At 40.3% G+C, this 22632-nt stretch overlaps 1 long non-coding RNA gene across 1 annotated transcript in view; it reads right to left on the bottom strand.

Annotated features, from left to right (window-relative positions):
• Positions 1-20337, bottom strand: part of LOC143839106 (uncharacterized) — a 96296-nt gene extending 75959 nt beyond the window's left edge. Inside the window, exons 1-2 of the long non-coding RNA XR_013231613.1 lie at positions 20197-20337; positions 9002-9066 (exon numbers count right to left, since the gene is read on the bottom strand). This is a non-coding gene — a long non-coding RNA (uncharacterized LOC143839106). The remainder of the gene's footprint in view (positions 1-9001; positions 9067-20196) is intronic.
• Between the last annotated feature and the right edge of the window lie 2295 nt (positions 20338-22632).

Below are 22632 nucleotides of genomic sequence, written 5' to 3'. Positions count from 1 at the left end.
CCAATCCGGACCCTTCCTCATCACGGACAAAGCCCACCTCCAGGCCCCTTAACGCTTTATTTAGTCCGTGGCGCCAGTGGCGCCACGGGTGGTTTAAAGATGTTCCAAATGAGAACTGATTGCATGGTTCCTGAAGTTCTCTTGAGAAGCAGCACAGCAAATCATGTCTGAACGTTACACACCCATCCTAAACCAGGTTTTCTTTAATCTCCCCTAATCCTAAACCAGGTTTTCTTTAATAAGGACATGGATACCTTAATGCAAATACATAATGCAAGTGTTTTGGGCAGTTGGATGGACAAGCTTAAAGCATCATTTAACATGTAAGCTGATGAAGGCAGCTATTTGCAAGGGCCATAGTCACAGTATGATATTCAGGCTACTGCTTGAGCATCCCTGCTTGAATATTGGATTGAACAAACTTTGAATTTTTCTTTATTTTCTTGTATTTTACCTGTTAATTCTGTCCTCCTACATTGATTCCAAACTTACACACCCTGGACCAGTAGCATGAAGAAAGAGCCAATTTATTTTATGCTAACCAGCTATAAATGTATATGTAAATGTATAGGTATATGGCTGTTTTTGGATGCTGTGACACAGTTTACTAATGTAACAGGATTAACTTTTGCTTATATATTCCCACTGTCATGATGGTCAGTTCATAGTCTGAGGAAGAGTGCTTTCACTCACGCTTTGAATAAATCTTTGTTGGTCTTAAAGGTGCTGCTGGACTCGGACTTTATCAGACCATAAAACAGCACTGTTTCAGCAGAGAAATAGTACCATGGACAGCTCCATAGTACACAATGCAGTCATGACTTTATCCCACAGATATTGAAGCAGTAATTTGGCATTGGTTTGATTATATGATTAAAATATGAATATGATATGTCAATAAGTAAAAAAAACAAACACCCCTAACACTGAAACCATAATCCACTTGTGTCATTTCTAGATTCCTATCTTGACTTACTTTAAAAGAAAATAGAACAAAGCTCAGTAACTTTGAGATTTAAGTTAGAAAAGAACAGAATGTTAATTAGGAATCACAGCATGAGAAATTTGTTAATATTGCTCTTGGGGTTATGTTGTTTAAAAATAAGGAATAGAGGAGGCAGTTTGGTGTAGTGGTTAGGAATGAGGACTTCTGGGTTTGATTCTGCACTCCCCCACATGAGGCCAAATGGGTGACCTTGGGCTCACCATGGCACTGATAAAGCTGTTCTGACCAACTCTTCTTCTTCTTCTTCTTCTTCTTCTTCTTCTTCTTCTTCTTCTTCTTCTTCTTCTTCTTCTTCTTCTTCTTCTTCTTCTTCTTCTTCTTCTTCTTCTTCTTCTTCTTCTTCTTCTTCTTCTTCTTCTTCTTCTTCTTCTTCTTCTTCTTCTTCTTCTTCTTCTTCTTCTTCTTCTTCTTCTTCTTCTTCTTCTTCTTCTTCTTCTTCTTCTTCTTCTTCTTCTTCTTCTTCTTCTTCTTCTTCTTCTTCTTCTTCTTCTTCTTCTTCTTCTTCTTCTTCTTCTTCTTCTTCTTCTTCTTCTTCTTCTTCTTCTTCTTCTTCTTCTTCTTCTTCTTCTTCTTCTTCTTCTTCTTCTTCTTCTTCTTCTTCTTCTTCTTCTTCTTCTTCTTCTTCTTCTTCTTCTTCTTCTTCTTCTTCTTCTTCTTCTTCTAAAATTACACAGATGATAATAATTTCTTACTTTTGGCAACTAAGTTTCCTGCTGATAGAATGATTCACTATACTGATTTTGAAAACAATAGGAAAGAATTAATACACATAATGGTTAAATATTTTAAAGCTGATTTTTTTAAACATTGGTAACAAAAATAGAAGGCTCGTTATTTCAAAAAGCTGTTCTTTGTTCTTAATATGTTAGGCAGATATTATTCAATGTGTTTGTGTGTGCACTTTTATCTATATATTATTATTATTATTATTTGATTTATAGGCCACCCCTCTTCTTCAGCCAAGTTCAAGGTCAGCCAAGGAGTGAGACAAGGGTGTATCTTATCATCCTTTCTTTTTAACCTTTATGCAGAGGTAATTATGTAGAAGCTTAATCTGGAAGAAACTATGATTGGAGTAAAAATTGGAGGTTGTAACATCAATAATCTCCGCTATGCAGATGATACAACACTCCTTGCTGAATCGGAGCATGATCTGAATACCCTGATAGAGACTAAAAGAAGAAAGTGAAAAGATGGGAATATACCCAAATATCAAAAAGACGAAGATCATGAGAACTACTGGCAGTAGCACCAAAGTCACGACTGACAATGAGAACATTTAATGTATTGATGATTTCATCTTTCTTGGCATATGGTTGGCCACTGTGTGAGATGGGATGTTGGGCTAGTTGGACCATTGGTCTGATCCAGCAGGGCTCTTCTTAGTCTAATATGCTAAATGTTATACCACACTGACTAAGGTATACACTTGCACGTAGAAGAAAGTTCAGGCAATTTCAATTGGGAACATTCCTAAAACAGAATTATCCTGGTTTAGAGAATCAAGTGACACATATGACTAGTTCTGTGCCACCATCAGATATAGAGCTCCAAAATTTCTTGCATTATTTTTACTCTGCACAACTTGTGATTGTGGGAAGTTACTATTTTATTACTATTTACAGGCCTGTCTCTTCAGCTCTACACCCCAAAGAGCATTAAGGTCAAATGACCAACACTTGCACAGGATCCCAAACCCCAAAGAGGTACAACTGGCCCAACCTGGTGGAATGCTCTCCCTAGGGAGATCAGGGACTTCCAGGACCTCCAACAGTTCTAGAGAGCCTGCAAGACAGAACTCTTCCCCCAGGCCTATGGTTGAGGTCAGGAAATTAAATTAAGGAAACTGCTGTTCTCCCTGCCCAAGATCACCGCTTACAAAAGACCAATCTGCCCATTAAATCAACCCCCCTCTCTGTCACAGTTTTAAATGCTTTTAAATGATTTGATTTTAACTTTACATTTATACATTACTTATTACTTACTGCCCTGAGTATATGGAGAATGAATATGGAGAACGGCTACAAAAATGATGATGATTATAATTAACTATCACCAGAATACTGGTCTTCTCCTGTCTCTATGTCCTAACATAAGTGTGCATCCTTCAAGTTTTGTAAGTCAAGTTCTAAAATGTTTACTTAGAAGGAAGTCACACAGTGCTCAACAGATCTTATTATCTCAGAAGTATACTTGGAATGTTAGTGTTAATTTCATTGCACCAAATGTGTTATGTCACTGGCTCTTCTTCATTATTCATCATCCCTCCAGCTATTATGTCTTTAAGGAGAGAATGTTTTTATTGCCCACTCATAAAAATTATTACTTCAGGCTAGCCACATGGTCTCAGTCTAATTGACCTCATGGGTGCTTGCAAAGATAAAAGGGAAACAAAGAGATCCATGTATGCCACCCTGAGCTCTTTGGAAGAATGATAGGATAAAAATAGAGTGGTTGGATGTACCAATAGCAATTTTAACATGGAATTCTATTTTGTATGGATTGTGGAGAAAACTCTGAGTACTTAAAATAATGACAAAGCTAGATGTGTGACACAGTTTACTAATTTACCAAAATTAATTTTTGCTTTATATTACTGTCATGATGGTAGTTCATAGTCTGAGGAAGAGTGCTTGCACTCGAAAGCTCATGCCTTGAATAAATCCTTGTTGGTCTTAAAGGTGCTACTGGCCTCTGATTTTATTGAAGCTAGATGTGGTAGGGAGGAGGTCCTATATGTATGTGGACATATTTACACATTCACATCTAAAGCAGATTTGCTTTGAACTATGTGGTAAAGACTCAGATAAGCTCTTTCCGTCAGCCACTGCTTTCAACATTCATATTCCAACCTAGGTCTGATATTGTATGAGAGCCGGGCTGGAGGTGCAGAAGGTATTGGTATCCATAGTGCAATATTATGCATAGCTGTACCCTTCTAAGTGTAACTCTGCTTAGAATAGCATAAACAGTGATATGAGATGGAGGAGAATGGAGGGCTGTGCACCCATGTTTTTATGATCAGCTTTTATTTAAAAAATCGACCTCCCATTCCTCAGCTTTGGACATGAATGAGTGGACATGTGTACATAGTATATGTTCATCATCATGTCTAGCTTAGCCTACAGATATTTTAACAAACAATGATGTAGAAAGAGGCCATCAGAACATGCATTTTTATTAACAACTTTTCCAAAAATAAAATATCTGATTTGCTTAAATTATTTGGATATTAGTGACAGAAGTGACTAGTGTGTGACCAATGACCAAAAACATTAATGTCAACCTCTGGTGTTATGGTGTAAATCAAAGACAGAATGACCTTTCTGAAATATTGCATTTATTAACACTTCAGTGGTGTAACTCTATTACTCATGACTTCTTAATGCCAAAAGAAAGAAAAAATTATTTGGGATGAAACTTGGCTCAACACTTCTAACCTTAGGGCATACCCACATAGATAAAGAGCTGGAGTTAAAAAAATAAGAAGAAGAAGAACTCAGGCCTTATGAGGACCATTAATAGTTACAGCACACAAGCTTCAACCTATACAACAGGGTGCTGTTAAAAACTTAAATCTAAATACACGAATAAAAGATTTGTTTAGGAGAGAATTATTCCAAGAGAGGATCCAAATTGCTCCTTCAACTGGATGTTTGTTAGATTCATATTTTAATCATGTAAGAGAGTCTGAGGTCAGCTGGGTGGCCCACAAGCCCCAGCTGGTAATGGAGCATTCCATATGGCCTGACCAGAAGTAAACATGGCCAGGCTGTATGTTACTAACTACTCCCACCAGAGATGGGAGGTGGCAGGGACAGTGCTGGAGGTAAGGTTTAGAGAGCTAAGGCACAGGAAAGGAAGCCTGGAGACAGGGGAAAGGCTGGGGACAGAGGAAAGTCCTCTTGCCATAAGCAGAGATGCAGGACTTCTTGGAGGGTTATAAGAACATTCAAAAACAAAGGGGGGAGGGAGAGAGAGAAAAGCCTGCAATGAGATTTGTATTAGTCTAATGATCAGTGTGTCATTGTGGCCTGCGATTGCTTGAAGTAAGGTATTCAGCTAATACCTCTAAGACTTCAAACAGTAAAAAGCCGGAGCCATAGCGCTCTGTTTCATATCCACCCTACAGCACACACATGAGGCTGTCAATGTTAGCAGCTCTAGAGCAGGGGTAGTCAACCTGTGGTCCTCCAGATATCCATGGACTACAATTCCCATGAGCTCCTGCCAGCACTTTTTGTACCAGTATTTACAGTGGGGTAGATGTTCCCTGCTCAGGACCAAACCACTTGCAAAATGCATTTACTATGCAAGCCTACACAGAATGACACCCAAGTCCATTGAAAACAAGGAGCATACCTCTGCTTGGGATGGTGCTGGCAGATTTTAAAATCATCATTATCACTTAAATAATCTTAATTTGAAATGATCATCATTTGAAAAAGACCGAAAATGCTCAATATTGATTGAGCACTTGTGTAAATGAATTACTTTTCCTACAAATCTCAGACAATATGTGATAGGCTATTCTAAGAAACAGGGTTTTTTAAAGAAAGCTGTATGGAAGATGACATATAGCATCTATAAAATAAATGATTTTCTTGAAACTGAATGAAATTAAATAGATTTGTGTTGACAACGGTTTTCTAAACACATGCTCTTGTCAAAGCCTTCCCACAAATGCCAGCTTTTGCAAGATTATTTTGGTAAACTGATTCTTCTGCTAGGTTTTCTGCTAGTAATGCTCATCCTTAGATGCACAAGAGGGAGCCATTTTACTTTACTCGCCTGACCTATTGCTGACTCCAGGAGAGCCTGCTTTGCTAACTGCTATTAGTCTGAACCACAACAGAAAAGAGGAAGAGCTACATCATGTGAGGCTACCACCCTAAAACAACCCATTCAAGCTTCCAACAGAGCATCAGTTACTTCTTTTAGTGTTCCTCACAGATCTGATTCTCATCTCAGAGGTTTAAATCTTCATTGGCTAAAGCGGAAAAGACTCAACAGTGCCACGTCAGCAGCAGGTTTTAGCTTCACTGCTTATTCAGTCCGACCTTGAACATTTTCTGGAATTAATATAAGACATTTTTATTTGAGTGAAGATTAAGCAACTATGGAACGATGCTGTAATATTAATATTTTAGTGTGTCAGGATTTTAATTGCTTCTATAAAATTTTAATAGTGTTACCTACCTTGAAAACCTGAGGTAAAAGTAGAATAGGTAGATTTTCAACTAATTAAATAAATACTGTTTTCAAATTCTTCTCATTTTATAGATCAGCAAGGCTGATGGTTTCTCGCCATCATTACACACTTCAGTTGTTCCCATTCCTCAGAGATAGTCCATATTTTTGGTTGCAGTTTCAAGTACATCGATGACCCTGTGTTTGCACTTTAAGGATTCCTGGGTCAAAATTGTGTCAGTGTGAATCACTAGATTTGATATATTCTAGCAAATGGCAAAGACACCACAGCCTAAGGTCTAAAGAACTTACACAAACCAGATGAATTTTTTTTTGTTCAGTCAAGTAGTGCTCTGCAATTTGCCCTGGTGAAGCAAAGATATTGGTCCTGTCTGTTTTTCCAATATCAACCAATGAGGCTGATTTGAGGAGGGAAAAATCTTTGCATGGGGAAAGCTTAAACCTTTCCCATCACTGCTCATATTTAGCTTACAGTCTACAAATACCTGAAGATCTCATTCACACACACTGCTATCCTGAAGTGTATCTCCCATCCAGTATGCATGCTTCACATTTTTGTGACCCAGATGTAGAACTCTGCACTTCTCATTTAATTGCATTTTGTTCTTATGTGCATTTTGTTCTTTCCAATACATTCATAGCTCATTGAACTCTATATCTTCTAGGATGTTTGCTACTTTTCCTAATTTGATGTCTTCTGCAAGCTTAATGAGTAGTCTTTATCTCCCTCATCCAGATTGTTTATAGGAATGTTGAAAAGAGCTGGATCGTGCTGAGCCCTGTGGTATCCCATTGCTCACCTTGCTCCAATCCAATGAAACACCATTGGCAACTATTCTTTTTAACCAGGGTGTATTATGCATGGCAGGAACCTTGCAAAAAGCCTGCTCAAAAAGACATTGGTGTTGTTGTTGGGTTGTTTTGCACGTGGAGCTGGTTTTGCCAAAGAAAAGCCGCCACAGTATCTTTGATTATGTTTGGCATTCTCTCCTCATAGCAGCCAATGCATCTTTTCAATCCAGTATTTAAAACTAGCTTTAAAACAACTTTTCTTTCAGAACACTCATGAAAATGCCTGTTTTTGAAAGCAAACATGCTAGTGTATTTTTGATCTTTCCCCCTATGCCACTGTACATCAATGGGTGAAGGAACAGCCTCTAGTCCCTCATCCACCAATTGGAGCTTGAGGCCCCCATTGTTAGGCCCTCCCACCTCTGCTATGGCAACATTACATCAGCAGAAATTAATCTATTCATACCCTCAGAGGCATTTGCAAGATTTCAATCCACTCTCTACAAGGAACAGCATACCTCTGAAGGGAAAGGTTGTAGTGTTTTCAAAAGGCTGTGGGCCCGAACAGACATTTCTTGTTGATGTCTCCATGTCCATTAACTACAATTTCCATAAGGCCCTGCCAGTAGCATGCGCCAGAGTGGTGGTCCTGTGACATTCTAACATTATCCTCCCAATGAGTGTATGGATGGAGGAATTCCTCCACAATGGAGGAATTGCCCCCCCCCACACACACACACACACACTTTACCAAGAGGATAAAAGTCTCTGGTTTAGTTGTGGGCCCATGCACTGTTTGTTTTTATCTTCTGAGAGCTGAATGAGCAAATATATAAGGAGGTACTTCAAAGCTGTGAAAAGCATATTTTGATTTCCGCCTTTCTTATTGGTAATGACACTCCTACACTCTTTGGCTTATACCACTACTTGTGACTAATTCATTTTTTTCAGGGGGAAGGGCGAATGGTTCAACATAACAAATTAGTCAGCCAAAATCATAATTTGAGAGAATTGTCTAGCTCATTAAAACTTCAGTTTGTTGCACAGATAAATTCATCTAAATTTCATATCCTGCTTCTCACAATGTTGGCAAATTGTTTGTGGAGTATACGCGAATCATGGAGAATGTGTCTTATTAGATAAATTGAGGAACAAGGAATTTTCTCTGCTCCAGCAGGATGTTATCTCTTTCTCTTTCATTTTTTGAAGAAGGCAGAGGTTTTTAAAAAGTACATATTCCTTAATATCTGTAGGGACATACAAGTCCTATGAGCAATCTTCTCCCACGTTAACCTGCCCATGCACTAAGATCATACTTTGAGGCCGTTCTGTCAATGCCCTCACCTTTGGATAGCCTTTCCCTATGATCCTAATTCCCAGGCGGGACCATATGGGAGAAACTGCACTGGCACACACTGCCAATTACCAGAGTTGGGCTGGCAACTGTATTCAGGACTCTATGGTCACATTTATTACCCCTGGTGCTCTAACTACACCACACATTATCTTTGATGGGCTAGTGGTTCTCTTAGTTCTCTGCCACTCTTTGGACCACAAAGAAAAAGTTGTTGCAGGTTCCCTAGCTTCAATGTTTCCCTTTGATCCTACTGTCTCCTAAACATCCTCTGTTTACTGGCAGACCCCAGACCGATTGTGAGTTTATTTTATTTATTTAATTAATTTATTTGTTCGATTTATTTCCCACCGCTCCCCGAGGGCTTGCGGCAGGTTACAATTCATTAAAACCCTGATAAAACCCCATAGACAATAAAACAGCCTCAACATAAAAACCAGCAAAGTGTCAAAAGGACCTGGCAGAAAATCTCATCCAAATTTAATCCACCTAATACCATCTTAATGGGGGAGGGGAAAAGAGAGAGGAAAGGAGAGGGCTTTTATGACAACCTTTTTGCCTCTGACTTGGCCTTTCAGTTTATTTTCTTACGTGTATGGTGTCACTTATATTTTCAGTGTGAGATGTCTTCTCAGTACCTTTATTTGCAGGAGACTTCCTCATTCTGATAATACTTGTCTTTTGGTTTTCCTGCTGTGGAGCCCTATGCCAAAAAAAGGGGGGGGGCATTGAGTAAGATTCAATGAGATGAAAATGGGACTAGAAACATGGGATCTCTCATCAATATTCAAAATATATATAGTGATCCATAACCCAGTTTTTCTTAATTCCTAATGTTAATAGAACATCTTAATCAGAGGAAGCATATGGCACACATTTTTTTTACAAAGGAGCTGATGGAGGCTAGAAGCTTACTAAATAGCAGTAACAGCTATGTTACCTTCCAAGCACCAGTATCCTTATCCAACTCCTAACACATTATTTTAAAATAAAAGAATGTTGGAGCGAAATGAGTCATGCAATTTGCTCATGTTTTTTAAAATTTTCTAAGCAGATTGGATCATCAGTCCAACTGACACCCACACATTTCATTTTCTTTTGCTAGAATTTTTTTTATTTTTAAGTGTTATTATGTGCTCATACAAGAGTTTCCATATCTAAATAAACCAAATACACCACATGCTCTACAGTGCCATAAGAGCAGAAATCATGTAGAGATGAAGCAAATATCAGTGCAGTAAGTATTAAACCACTCTACATATGGAGAAGTAACCATGCTGGGGTAGGTATCAGTGGTGGCCATTGTCAGCATCTGCTAAGATTCCAAGGTCAGCTTATTGATCAGTAATTCTTAGCCAATATATTCTCACTAAGAACTGGGAGATTGTTCCAAGATTCAAGCAATGTCATGGGACTGCTAGGGTGAACTGACATTTCTTGGTGGTGGAGCTACCTGGGAATAGTATTATGCTCCTTTCAACTCCATTGGTATTGGCAGAACTGAAAAGGAATGCAACCAAATCTGAACTCAATGCTCTTCCCAGAAGTAAATGAGCTATTTATCCCTCTGGGGTAAGCTTCCCTTTCCTAATCAGAGAGACACTGGAGGGAATGGAGCAGTGGATTTCTCTGTCTCCCTTTAGCTTTGTTAACATTACCCACCAGGATTTGTGCAGGGGGGGGGGCAGGGCATTGAAAACAGCAGTGGAGACTTGCCTAATGTAAGGTTCACTAGAGGACATTTTGCCAAGGGCTCCTGAACAGAATGCTTCCATGTGGCTGCTATAATGTGCAGGTCAGTCCATAGCCACTCTCAAGGAAACTAGTGGCAAAGGCCACACTGTATTTATGACTGTTGTTTAAGATTGGGTCTTATACAGAAAGGCTAAATTTTGACGCTGCCTTTTCTTTTCTTTTTTTCTTCTTTCAGAATTTAGCTCGGAGCCCATGTAGGAAAGATTGTTTTCCTCTGTTCTAAATCCAAGTACTTTCTGCTTCCAGGCTGCTTTCAAAACATATTCTTGGATCTGCACACCCACAGCTAAGACAGCCAAACTCTTTCCATATGCAGAAAGATTTTCTCTTATCTGGAAGAAACAGCATTACTCAAATATCAGAGTAACCAGTAAGATTATTATTGTTGTTGTTACCCCATAACTGTGCATAGTTTTTTAATAAAGTACAACAACAATAACCACCAAGAAAAAGACAACCCCCTGCCCTCATGCATTTGCCAGCTGAAATTTGTATACATGAAAAGTCAATAAAGAGAAGAGTGGAAGGTAACAACAAAGGTAAATGTAGACCAAGGTATATTTAGCTGAGTTACATGTCCTTGGGTACAGTTTTGGGGATGATAATAAAGGAATTAAAGCACAAGGTTTCATGGAAAAAAATGGGGTTTGGAGGAAAGAAGTAGAAGTAGAGTATTATTACAATGAGGGTATACCAATTAAGCCATTAAAACAACCTAGAATCAGCTCAGTTAAATGGCAATGATCGCTCAGTTAAGACCCAGCCAACTGCAACCAAGAAGGGTGTAGGCATGGAAATCACTCTGCTTGAATATGGTTGACAGTAATGACCATATGTATAGACTTCTCTCCTCCCATGCTGCTGCTGCTTCTGCTGTTGACTGGGTCTGAGCCAAGTGGTCCTCAAAGTGCTTTCAGTACCATGGTGACGTGCCTTGGCTTTGCTGTGGCCACCAGCAGGCCTCATGATACTGGTCCGGTAAGTAATTTTCTTGTAAGTTAAAAGACTTTTCATTTCCTGGAATTGTGGGATGATGTCCCAGGAATAAGGAACACTAATGGAGAAAGGACATAATCTCTTAAGAGGAAAGGAGAGTTGGAAAAATTGAGCATGGTGTGGCATATGTCATGCAAAGAGATATTGCTGGCTGCATATGGACAGAAAGAAGGATGCAGGGCCATGAAGGCTGTTGATGGTAAGTACAAGAAGCTTGAATCAGAATTCAGCATAGGGAATTAAGAAAGGATTTCACATGGGCTGAATACAAGAGATAAATTTGCAATGATGATGATGATGATGATGATGATGATGATAATAATAATAATAATAGCTATACCATGAAAACATTGATAGCAAAGAAACAGTCATTCTTTTAACATATATAATGCTAAAGTTGTTCATTTTATTAAATGTTACTGTCCCAGAAAAGGCTATACTCATGAATACAAAGAAATAATAATGTTCTCTGAGTAATGGTTTTGTTTTGCTGTGAAGTTTCAGGTGACTTACGGTAACTCTGTAGGGCTTCTGTAGGGCTTCCAATGCAAGAGACGTTCAGAGGAGGTTTGCCATTCCCTGACTCTGCACAGTGTCCCTGGTACTTCTTGATGGTTTCCCATCCAAATACTGACTAAGGCTGACCTTACTTAAGCTTCTCAAATCTGATGAGCCCTGGCCTAGTTAGCACATCCAAATGAAGGGAAGGTTAAATAATTGCACTGGATCTCCCATGAGCCTTGCCGCACCAGTGCAAAGAGTACATCAGCATACTTCTCTGGCTGCACTCCCCATTCTATATCCTAATGGTGATAAGAATGGTTCCAGAGGTCCTTTCACCAGGGCAACATTGCACTAGGTCAGGAGTTTTTTTTTTTTTTTGTATTGAATGCCAATTGTTGGGTGATTCCTGCTTTAAGACTGCACATTAAAACATGAAGTTGTCACTTGAAAAGAAAATATGATTGATTAGTCTTAGTTCTAAAATACAGGATGATTCATTATTGTTCTGGGCTTGAGTCCAAAATATATGCAAGCACAATGGAGCAGAAATTTCATGTAATGCAATATATTAACCTTAATTATAACAATGGTTGGTCATTTAGCACTCCCACTCTTTTTGCCACATTTGACTCAGTAGCAGAAATATAGCAGAAGGATGCAGTGCTCAGAAATATAAGAATCCAGTTTAACAAAACTGCTATGATAAACCATGTGTACAGGAAATGTCCACAAGGCAGGTGGGTGGATAGGTGAGAAACAAGGAGAGGCTTTTATGACTGAAAATGGGGAAAGGAAAAACAGCAAGGAAGGTGGTAGTTGGGGAGAAATGGAAAAGGGAATGTGGCTGTGGGGGAAGGAAAGTGGCAATGAGGGAAAGAAACCTGAACCAAGGCAAACATGGAGGAGCAAGCTGGGGTAAATGTAGAAGAACATAAGGAAGAGCAATGGATAGGGTGAGATTTTCCCAGCCATAAGTCTTTGACAGGCCTTCTACATGTAGATTATAAATATGAATAAACATTTTTCATATTAGTTTTCTCTCTTCTTGGAAATTCATATATTTCATGTGGAGTAATACATTGCCAAGCTCAGACAAAGGAAAGAAGAAGAAGAAGAAGAAGAAGAAGAAGAAGAAGAAGAAGAAGAAGAAGAAGAAGAAGAAGAAGAAGAAGAAGAAGAAGAAGAAGAAGAAGAAGAAGAAGAAGAAGAAGAAGAAGAAGAAGAAGAAGAAGAAGAAGAAGAAGAAGAAGAAGAAGAAGAAGAAGAAGAAGAAGAAGAAGAAGAAGAAGAAGAAGAAGAAGAAGAAGAAGAAGAAGAAGAAGAAGAAGAAGATTCTTATATGCTGCTTTTCTCTACCCAAAGGAGTCCCAAAGCGGCTTACAGTCGCCTTCCCTTTCCTCTCCCCACAATAGACACCCTGTGAGGTGGATGAGGCTGGGAGAACCCTGATATTACTGCTCGGTCAGAACAGCTTTATCACTGCTGTGGCAAACCCAAGGTCACCCATCTGGCTGCATGTGGGGGAGTGCAGAATCAAACCTAGCATTGCCAAATTAGAAGTCCGCACTCCTAAACACTACACCAAACTGGCATAGGATGTCAACTATGGAACGAGCAGTGAAGGAATGCACTATGGAACAAGGAGTGAAGGAATGGAACAAGCAGTAAAGGAATCAACTGTGGTTAGGGGTGTGGACTTCTAATCTGGCCAACCAGGTTCGATTCTGCACTCCCCCACATGCAGCCAGCTGGGTGATCCTGGCCTTGCCATGGTGCTGATAAAGCTGTTCTGACTGGGCAGTGATATCAATGCTCTCTCAGCCTCACCCGCCTCACAGGGTGTCTGTTGTGGGGAGAGGAAAGGGAAGGTAATTATAAGCCATTTTGAGACTCCTTCGGGTAGGGAAAAGTGGCATATAAGAACCAACTCTTCTTCTTCTTCTACACCAAACTGGCTCTCGGTGTGGAAATAAAATAAACACAAGACATAATCACCATGCATTTGAACTCTTTTATTGCAAGCTGCTTTCAGCCAGGTGATCTCCAACTGTAAGGATTTTCAGATTGACTTCTGTTTTCTGTCATGATTGAACCCCAAAAAATCCTTGTTGAACAAAAATGCTTCCTACGTATGTATATTCACAAGCAGCCTGCTAAATGCATTTAAGGGAGAGAGCAAGAGAGATGCAATGTCTAAAATGTATGATCCTTGCATGTAGGGTGTGGAAGCATTTATTATTCAGATGCATGGATCCAGGCTACAGAGACAAACTGATAATGTAAAAGAGTCCCCAAACCCTGATTGTCAATAATTGGTGATTCCCTTCAATAATGAGGTAATGTTTAAGAATGAACAATTTATTTACATTTATATGCAAATAGCCTCTATTCAGCCCACTTTTGGAAGAGCAAATTCAGCTGAATATTTAATAATTTCCTGGACAAATTTAGATTTCCTCTTCATTTTTCTAAGGTAGGAATTGATCTGATAAGTAGCTCATATCAATAAATCATGAATTATATTTCCCTCCTTTATATCTTCTCTCTGAGATTAATTACCGGTCCACTGCTAAATGAATCCATGCCAAAACAAACAGAACAAAAAATGTACAAGTGATCAATGCAGGATACAAAAAGAAACAAAATGATCTCAGAAAGGCACAACCATTTTAAGGATTGCATTGTATGTCACATATTTCCTGGCCAAATTTCCTATTTTCTTGTTACCATATTCTTGTTTTACAGATGAAAGCCCAGGATATACTGTCATGTAGGTAGAAAATGTGTAGGGTTTAAAGTTCTGCTTCAATATGAAGTAATGTTTAATCACATGGCATCAGCACAACTAATACTTGATTTGTGCAGAAAACCAGGACATGCAACCTCCTCTATCTAAAATGGTAATTTGAAGATACATCTTGTCAGGTTCTCCCAAATTGCTGTGTTAAGGAAGATCGTTTTTAACAAGCTAATCCACACATTTATTTCCAAGCAAATTACTGACAATTTAGAAATCCTTCTGTCCATAACTGCTAAGAAAAACAGAGGCTTGGCTTGGAAAGCAGGAAGTCATGGAATAACTCTGCTTTCATATATCTAGATCTCATAATACTTTCATGACATCTAAGGGTGCAATCCAACCATCAGTTATTAATACATAAATCTTTTGACTTCAGTGGGATTTACGCGTGGGTAATTATTTGCAGAATTCTAGCCTTCATTGTTATAACTGCTCTACTTTCTCTCATTGCTATTTTTACTATAAGCATTTCCTGGGCAGAGCTGGGGGCAGGGAAGCAATTGACCAAGTGCAAATGTTTTTGAGACCATTCCCCCCTGAAACTGCTGCTTGTTCATGTGCATGAAGATGGATCAAATTATAAACAGCTTCACCGATGCAGAATTATAACAGTACATTTAAAACAAATGAATATGTGACCTAGAAAAGCAAAGTATTGAATGGAAAGAGACAAGTTTTCTCAATATTATCAAATTAATGAAAATTTGAAAACTGGAAAAGGTTGAATGTCCATGGACACAGTCCAAGATATTTTAACTTAGACAAAGAGTTAGTTTTTATACCCCAGTTTTCATTATTGGAATCCACAGTTTTATGTTCATGTATTGTATGTTGGATTGTGACCTGACTATGTGTGTGTATGTTTGTTGCTGCTAGGTAGATGCCCCAACATTTTTGGGTCTTGTTTTATTCTTTAGAGAAAAAAAAAGGATAGTCAAAGGAAGGAGGAGCAAGAATATCATTCTGCCTGGATGTCTTTTCTCAAAATCAGTTCGACACTCAGCTTTGCATATCCCTCTGAGAGCTTCAGATCTAGACTGACATATAATCCAGCTGCTGTTTTTAGCCTACCGTCATTTGTGTGTTCATTCTGTGTCTATATAGTCATGATATTATGTGTCAAAAATGTGATTTGACAAATATGTGGAATTTAAAATATAGACAATGTGTCTAATAATCTCATTAGCAGCAGTTAAATTAGCTTTCTGACATGAGAGTAAGTCCATCTTTTCTAAAGAATGATGACATATTTACATACAAACTATGTTGTGATTTAAAAGGGGGGGCAAATGTTGCACTGAACTGCTGTAGCTGCTGCTGCTACTTCTATTACTACTCATTTTTACTACAGCTACAACTACAACTTCTTGTTCATATTTATTTTAAAAAATCATATGCTGCCTTTCTGCCCTCTCAAGGATATGAGGCTATGCATTTACTGTTGAGTCAATAAGAAAGGATTGGAATTTTGGTGGTGTATTGCTAGCCCTGCAACACAACACTCTCTGTGCCTGAACTGAAGAGGTGGTCTTGGTTTGGTGTTGAAGAATCCTGGGCTATTTGTCAAAGGGAACATCAATATCCTTGCTGAGTCTATTTGTCAGAAATATCTCAGAATTGCATAGCCTCCATGACAACTATAAACCCATCTCAGGAAGGGAGGCCACAACTGGGAAACATAGTTTGGTTCATGGTAGGTGGTGTGTGCGATTCACAAAGCATCATGAACTTTTTTCTGCTAGATAGATGGTTCAGTTCAAATCAGGGATATGTCTTGCCTCAGGCTGACTTTATGGGCTTTATGGGCATAAAGCATAATGGTAGTGTCCTGGAAGGGCTTGGAAGAGGGTCATTGGAGCTGATGTTGAGCTCCTCTTCTCCATTTAGGATGGTCACAGAGGAGATGGCATTCTGCAGTGCATTCTTCTGCTCTGCCAAATGTACTATCATAGCAAAGGTTGAGCTACAGAGGGTGAGTAAGTGCAGGATGAGATGGTGTTCAAGTTCATCTCCCTCCCCCTGCCTCTCATGCGGCATATGGGCAGACTTAATGACAAGTGGAAGGCCAGGGGCTAGCAGGTCTCCAGCAAGTCCCTCATCTCAAGGGTGGCTATGTCCCAGGAGGCCATGTTCCTTAGCCCCAGGGCACCCTTCATCACCAGGTGATGCATATGTTCGAGGCAGACAATACCCTTGAGGAATGCAGACTTTACCACTGCCAGCATGCTGGTGGTGGGATCTGTGACCATGTAGCTATGGATGCTGTTGCCACCCACCTACTCCCTCAGGCTATTCTGTATCACAGCAGCAATATTTTGCACTGTGTGGTCCACATCCATCCCCTGCAGCAGAACCATTTGGTAGTCTGGTGGCAGGGTTGTCCCATCCTGGGGCCTGGGCTTTGCCCTAAAATTCTAAACAGAGAGGTCCTCTGTTTGACACCAATGGGTGGTGCAGTAGAGGTAGCAGTGCTCTTGGCTGCTCCATGAAGTGCAGGGTTTTGTTTTGTGCTCCAGAGAGCTCACCCTTGACTATTGTCAAAGCAGAGCAGTGCATGACAGGCAAGATCCATCAACACATGGCCCTCTGCAAGGGGACAGAGTACCAGGGAGCCAGGTGTTGCAGCATCTGGCAAAAGGTTACCTCCTCCATGACTGGGATACACGAGCATGTCTGGGATACACAAGAAGGTACCTTTTCAGTGAAAGCCCACAATTTTGGAACAACCTCCTCAGGAAAATGAGCCTGGCCCTTTTACTCATGAACCTTAGGAGACAACTGGAAACAGTTTTATTCATGATGACATTTGATTAATTTTCATTTTTGTTCTTACTGGCAGTTTAAAATTATTGATTTTAAATTTGTGGCTTTATGTATTATATTGTGTTTTATTGTCATTTATATTGCAAGCTGTCTTGAGTTCCTGTAAAGTAGAAAGTTGGTGAATAAATATTCAAAATAAAATAAATAAGCACCTGAAGGTATGGTATACTGTCTTATGAATAGGAATAGCTACAAACTGGAAAAATGCTGAATCACTAATTGAACTGGTTTGTTCCCTGCAAACACCATTTAAAGAGACTTCAGACACTTTAAGTGGAATTTGCAGGAAGTCCAAAAAGCATCTGAATGATGGGGAGTAATTTGTTCCTCCCCACTCAGCTGTTTTGGGCTATCTTGTGCAGTTGCTTTAAATTTTAAAGTGCCTCCCGGTTAGCTATTTTTCGGGCTGTCTTCTGCAGTTTCTTTAGAGTTGAAAGGAACTTTACAAGACAGCCCAAAACAGCTGTTTTAATGGCTTTTGTGAAGAACAGAAAGCAGTCATTTAAATGGATTCAGATTCCCTTTAAACTTCTGCTTTCTGCTTGAGCCATGAACAATCACAAACTACTTTAAAAGTTCATGGACATTCATGATGGTAGACCTGTGAATATGGGTCATTACTATTTTTGCTTTGTGGTTTGGTTCATTCCCATCCCTACCAACAAACTTACCTCACTGCTACTACAGTCATACCCAGATTTGGATGTTCTGCCTTCTGTAATGGGGGGTGGGTGGGTATGGGAGAGGACATTCTCCACTGTGACCCCAAAATCTGGAACTCCTTTATCTATCCCTTTCTGTTGCTGTTATCTGTCTGTGGGTGGATGGTGCCCCCCCCAACATTTCTCCATCAATAAAAAAACAAACAAAGGTTCCAGAATACAAAAGAGAGATGAAGGAATTCAAAAAGCTCAACAAGATCATAAAAAATTGAGGAAATCAGTGACTTGGCACCAGTTGAACGACGTAATGTAGAAAGGAGGTGCATAATCTAGTGGTCACTAGTTCTGCTTCTGATGGCAATCTGTTTAGACTAGGATTTGCATGTAAATTATACTGGGGAGGTTTAGGCATCCCCCACATACATACATACATACATACAGACAGACAGACATGCATGCATGAGTATAACTTATATACATGTGTGCCTCTGTAAGCTTTATGGTTATTGAAAACTCCATCAAATGCAGGCTCCAGATTGCTTGTTACACACATAGGCTCCATCCACAGATGCTGCTAGAGGGGACTAATGTAGGAACTGAGGACTATGAGAAAAGGCCTCCCTCAAGTATCTAGAGAATATAATGCTAGGGTGTTATCCCCACTGCACATACTGTGGTTCTTGGTTGTATTGACTGGCCTAAATGAAGAAAAATTATTGAGCTTTAATAAACCAGAGAATTAGTCATTCGCTTTGGGCTGATCCTGCGTTGAGCAGGGGCTTGGACTAGATGGCCTGTAGGCCCCTTCCAACTCTATGATTCAGGGATTCTGCTTTAGAAGAAGAAGAAGAAGAGTTGGTTCTTATATGCCGCTTTTCCCTACCCGAAGGAGGCTCAAAGCGGCTTACAGTCGCCTTCCCATTCCTCTCCCCACAACAGACACCCTGTGGGGTGGGTGAGGCTGAGAGAGCCCTGATATCACTGCCCGGTCAGAACAGCTTTATCAGTGCCGTGGCGAGCCCAAGGTCACCCAGCTGGTTGCATGTGGGGGAGCGCAGAATCGAACCTGGCATGCCAGATTAGAAGTCCGCACTCCTAACCACTACACCAAACTGGCTTAGGGAATCTTCTCTGTAGCCTTACATGACCCTTTTTTGAAGAACAAAATAAAGCAAAGAAATAGAATTCTTCATTTAGGGAAATATCTGTTATTACTATTTTGTTCTGTTATTCCTATTGATTTATGAGCCAGGCAGCCAAATTCTAAATATGTTGTTCTTGAAAGTAAATACTGATTTCTTATGAACTAACTTCTAAGTAAGGGAATGTGGAGCTGAAGTTCTCATTCTGTGTAAAGCTGATCTAACAGTAATCTAACCAAGAGTCTGGCCAGAACTCTCAATTGTTCTCAGAAACTCTGAGAAACACAGAAGCATGACCTGCTCTATTTCTTCTTTTTAAAAAATCTATGTATAATAAAAAACAATGCAATGTCTGAAAACTTCTAGGTTTTGCACAACACTTTCAGATATAATAGAAAAGATGGTCTGAGGACATAGCTAAAGATAGCACATTTCAGTCTCATATATATATATATATATATATATGATGGTGATGATATATATATATATATATATATATATATATATATATCACTTAAAAAGAGGCATGCAAACCTTTTCAGCCAATTCTTCTCTATGCACCAAACTGTAATTTAAAAAAAAATTATTCATCTGCTCCATCAATGTGCTAATGTTACAAATTAGCTTAGTTTGTTGTAGTGATTAACAGCAGCAAGCCAAGTTTGATTCCTCACTTCTCCACATGTATCCAGCTGGGTGACCTTAAGCTAGTCACAGTCCTGATAGAGCTCTCTCAGCCCCACCTACCTTGCAGGATGCCTGTTGTGGGGAGAGGAAGGGAAGCCAATTGTAAGCTGCTTTGAGACTCCTTTGGGCCATGAAAAGCAGGGTATAAAACTCATTCCTTGTCTTCTTCTAAATTGGGAATTTAGCTACTGCAAACTGCTGGAATGGAAATTGGAAGATTTGACATTCAATTCTTTATACTGGATAAAAACAACAGCAGAAAGCTGGTGATTTTTTTTTTGTCCTGCACCCTTTTTTCTGAAGAAAGAATTGGGTATTTTTCTTTTTAAAAATCTGATCTATTTGGGGGGGAAATGAAATTATAAAAAAAATAACACTGGTCACAACAGAATGTTGGAGAACTTGGTCGGAATCCAACAGGGCTGCTTTGCTTGCACACATATGGAAGATGGCCATTCCCTTACCTTTCCCTCGTGTCCTGTTTCATGAGTTCAAGAATACAACATATTCATTTTCCATTAACAGGCAATTCTCTTGTTAAGGAACTGGCTGCATAACAGGCCCTACAGAACAGAATCTGGAGAAGCACTGTATATTACAGAAAAATGAAAGGATTGCTGCATTCAGATCCAAAGGGAAGATGGAGAAATGTGTTTGGTATAGGGCTTCAAGATCTGCAAAGGGAGAAAACATTATACACTGTAAACCACCCAAAGCTGTCTGTGGTGGGAGGGGCAGTCACAGAAATCCAAGAACGGATGGATGAATGACATTACACTAATGCAGCTGATGTAGCATAGGTAAAATTTCCTGACTCATCTTACATTCAGGCCACTCCAATCTGTCTCAGTTTGTGAAACAGCAATCCATATTATTCCTGACTCATCAGCACTTCCACATGTGATACATGTTAAGGGAAGCCTGACCTGAGCCATAAAGATTTGTAAAGGCAAATTGGATCTGCCCCAAGGTGGATCCTTTTCTACATCCTTGGGCCTTGAAATACTGGGACATAGGTCTGAGGAAAATCACCTTCCCCCAGGAAATTGTCTAAGCCACACCATTTTGTGAAATGAACTTGTAGGGCTATAGCAGTATCTGTAAAGTTTTAGCTAGGTCATTGCATTGTTCATTGCATACTCTTAGTGTTTGCAGTTGTCAGTTATTTGTCTTGCATGGTTTTGTAATCTAAGGTGAGTCTCAGTGACAAAAGCATTCTATGAATGAAGCAAATAAACAACACAGCTAAATGTATTTTAGAAATGAAATTGCTTTAATATGCTTGTACTAGGGGCAAAGCCCGTTGTTTCCAAGAATACAACGGGCGCTAGAGCTTGGCAGTGGGAAGAGGAAGGGGAGGAGTTGTTCAGTCTGTAAGGGCATGGGGTTGTCATGTGTGTTGTCTGGGAGGTTGTGGTGGCATGGTGGCAAATGAGGCCATGGGTGTAGAGATATGGGTGTCAAGAACCTGTGGTGTGGAATGTTCATTGATTGTGGGAAAGGATTGACCTTTGGGAATTGTGGCATAGTGGTTACAGATGAGCTTTCCAGAGCCATGTCCTCAGATATGTGAAGGGAAAATCAGACTGGAGACTCTTCTTAGGGGAAGATTACATGGCAACCAATTCCCCCCAGTTCTGCGCCATTTCCCTTCTTGTGTGAATTAGGCCACATTCACCGAAATGCCCCTCTGCCCTAATACACATGGGGTAGTCACAGTACACAGGTGTCCACCTACAGGTGTGGCCTGGAGAGCTCCTGGAATTACAGCTCACCTGCAGAGTATAAAGATCAGCTCCCCAGGCAGAAAGGGCTACTTTGGACAGGGTTGTGGTAGAGAAGAAACATTTAAGGCTTCCCACACAGGTTGTTGTTGAATTGAAAGACTTGAGGCCTACTGCACAGGGTTGTTGTGCAGATAAAACAGGAGACAAAAGAGCCAGCTTCCTCTGCAGAATAACGCTGTGCAGTGGCCTCAAATCTGCAGAGAGTTGCAAAGAAGAAAGACACATGGCTTGGCTGTGTCTAACCCCCAGCCAGAGCAGTATTTTAAGTGAGAAGGGGCTTTTCTGTGGCCTCCCTGTCAGCCAACTGTTTGGCAGAAGGGGAAAGCCCCACCCCTCAAAAAGAAGGCCCTCAGGCTCCCCTGCGTTGCTCTTGGAAACGCCTCAGCCAGGGCCTGTCAGAGGCTCCTTCCCAGCAGGTCTAAAGAGAGGGGGGATGGAGAGCACTCACCAGCCTCCTGCCAGCTCTGTCAGGGTTCTGAGGCAATTTACAGTTGGACATGACAGTTAGGACAGCCTCTGTTCTCATCCCCCTTGGCAGCCCTGCTGACCTCCTCTCCCTCCGGTGGTCAGGAGCAGACTGGCAGCCAGACTGGGCTGGGTGAATGGAATTTTGGTCTGTCCTGGTGAGGGGCCAATAGGAAGGCACTTTGCACGCCTCCCCATTGGCTGCTTGGCCCTGGATGGACACTCGGAGGGCCCAATCAGGAGCCGCTTTGCGGCTCCTGATTGGGCCCTCTGAGTTTTTATCCTGTACAGGGCCCGCCCTAACTCCTCCCCAGGTGGCCTTACTCTTTTATTTAATAGGACCCTGTCCTATTTAAAGATATGTGATATGACCAGAAGTACGGTGGTGAAGGGTGATTGTCTAGATTTGGAGGGTGTTGCTACATTGATCCTGGTCAAGGAGACCACTTTCTCCAGGTTGAGCTGTGACATGCAAAGTTTGTTCCTGGGAACCTAAATGATTCATATATACATAGTACCAGAAAATCCACACAGAGCGCTACACACATAGTCCTATTTAATGGGTTTCTGCCCTGGCTGCAAAATATTCCTTGTAGGCACTTATTTAGCTGCCTGGAGGGCTAAAACCAGATGGCCAAGGGCCAGAAT

The sequence above is a fragment of the Paroedura picta genome, chromosome 5 (genome assembly GCF_049243985.1).
Source record: "Paroedura picta isolate Pp20150507F chromosome 5, Ppicta_v3.0, whole genome shotgun sequence".
Classification (NCBI taxonomy): Eukaryota; Metazoa; Chordata; class Lepidosauria; order Squamata; family Gekkonidae; genus Paroedura; species Paroedura picta.
The sequence above is the reverse complement of the archived record's forward strand: the minus strand, read 5'-3'. Positions and strand labels throughout refer to the sequence as shown.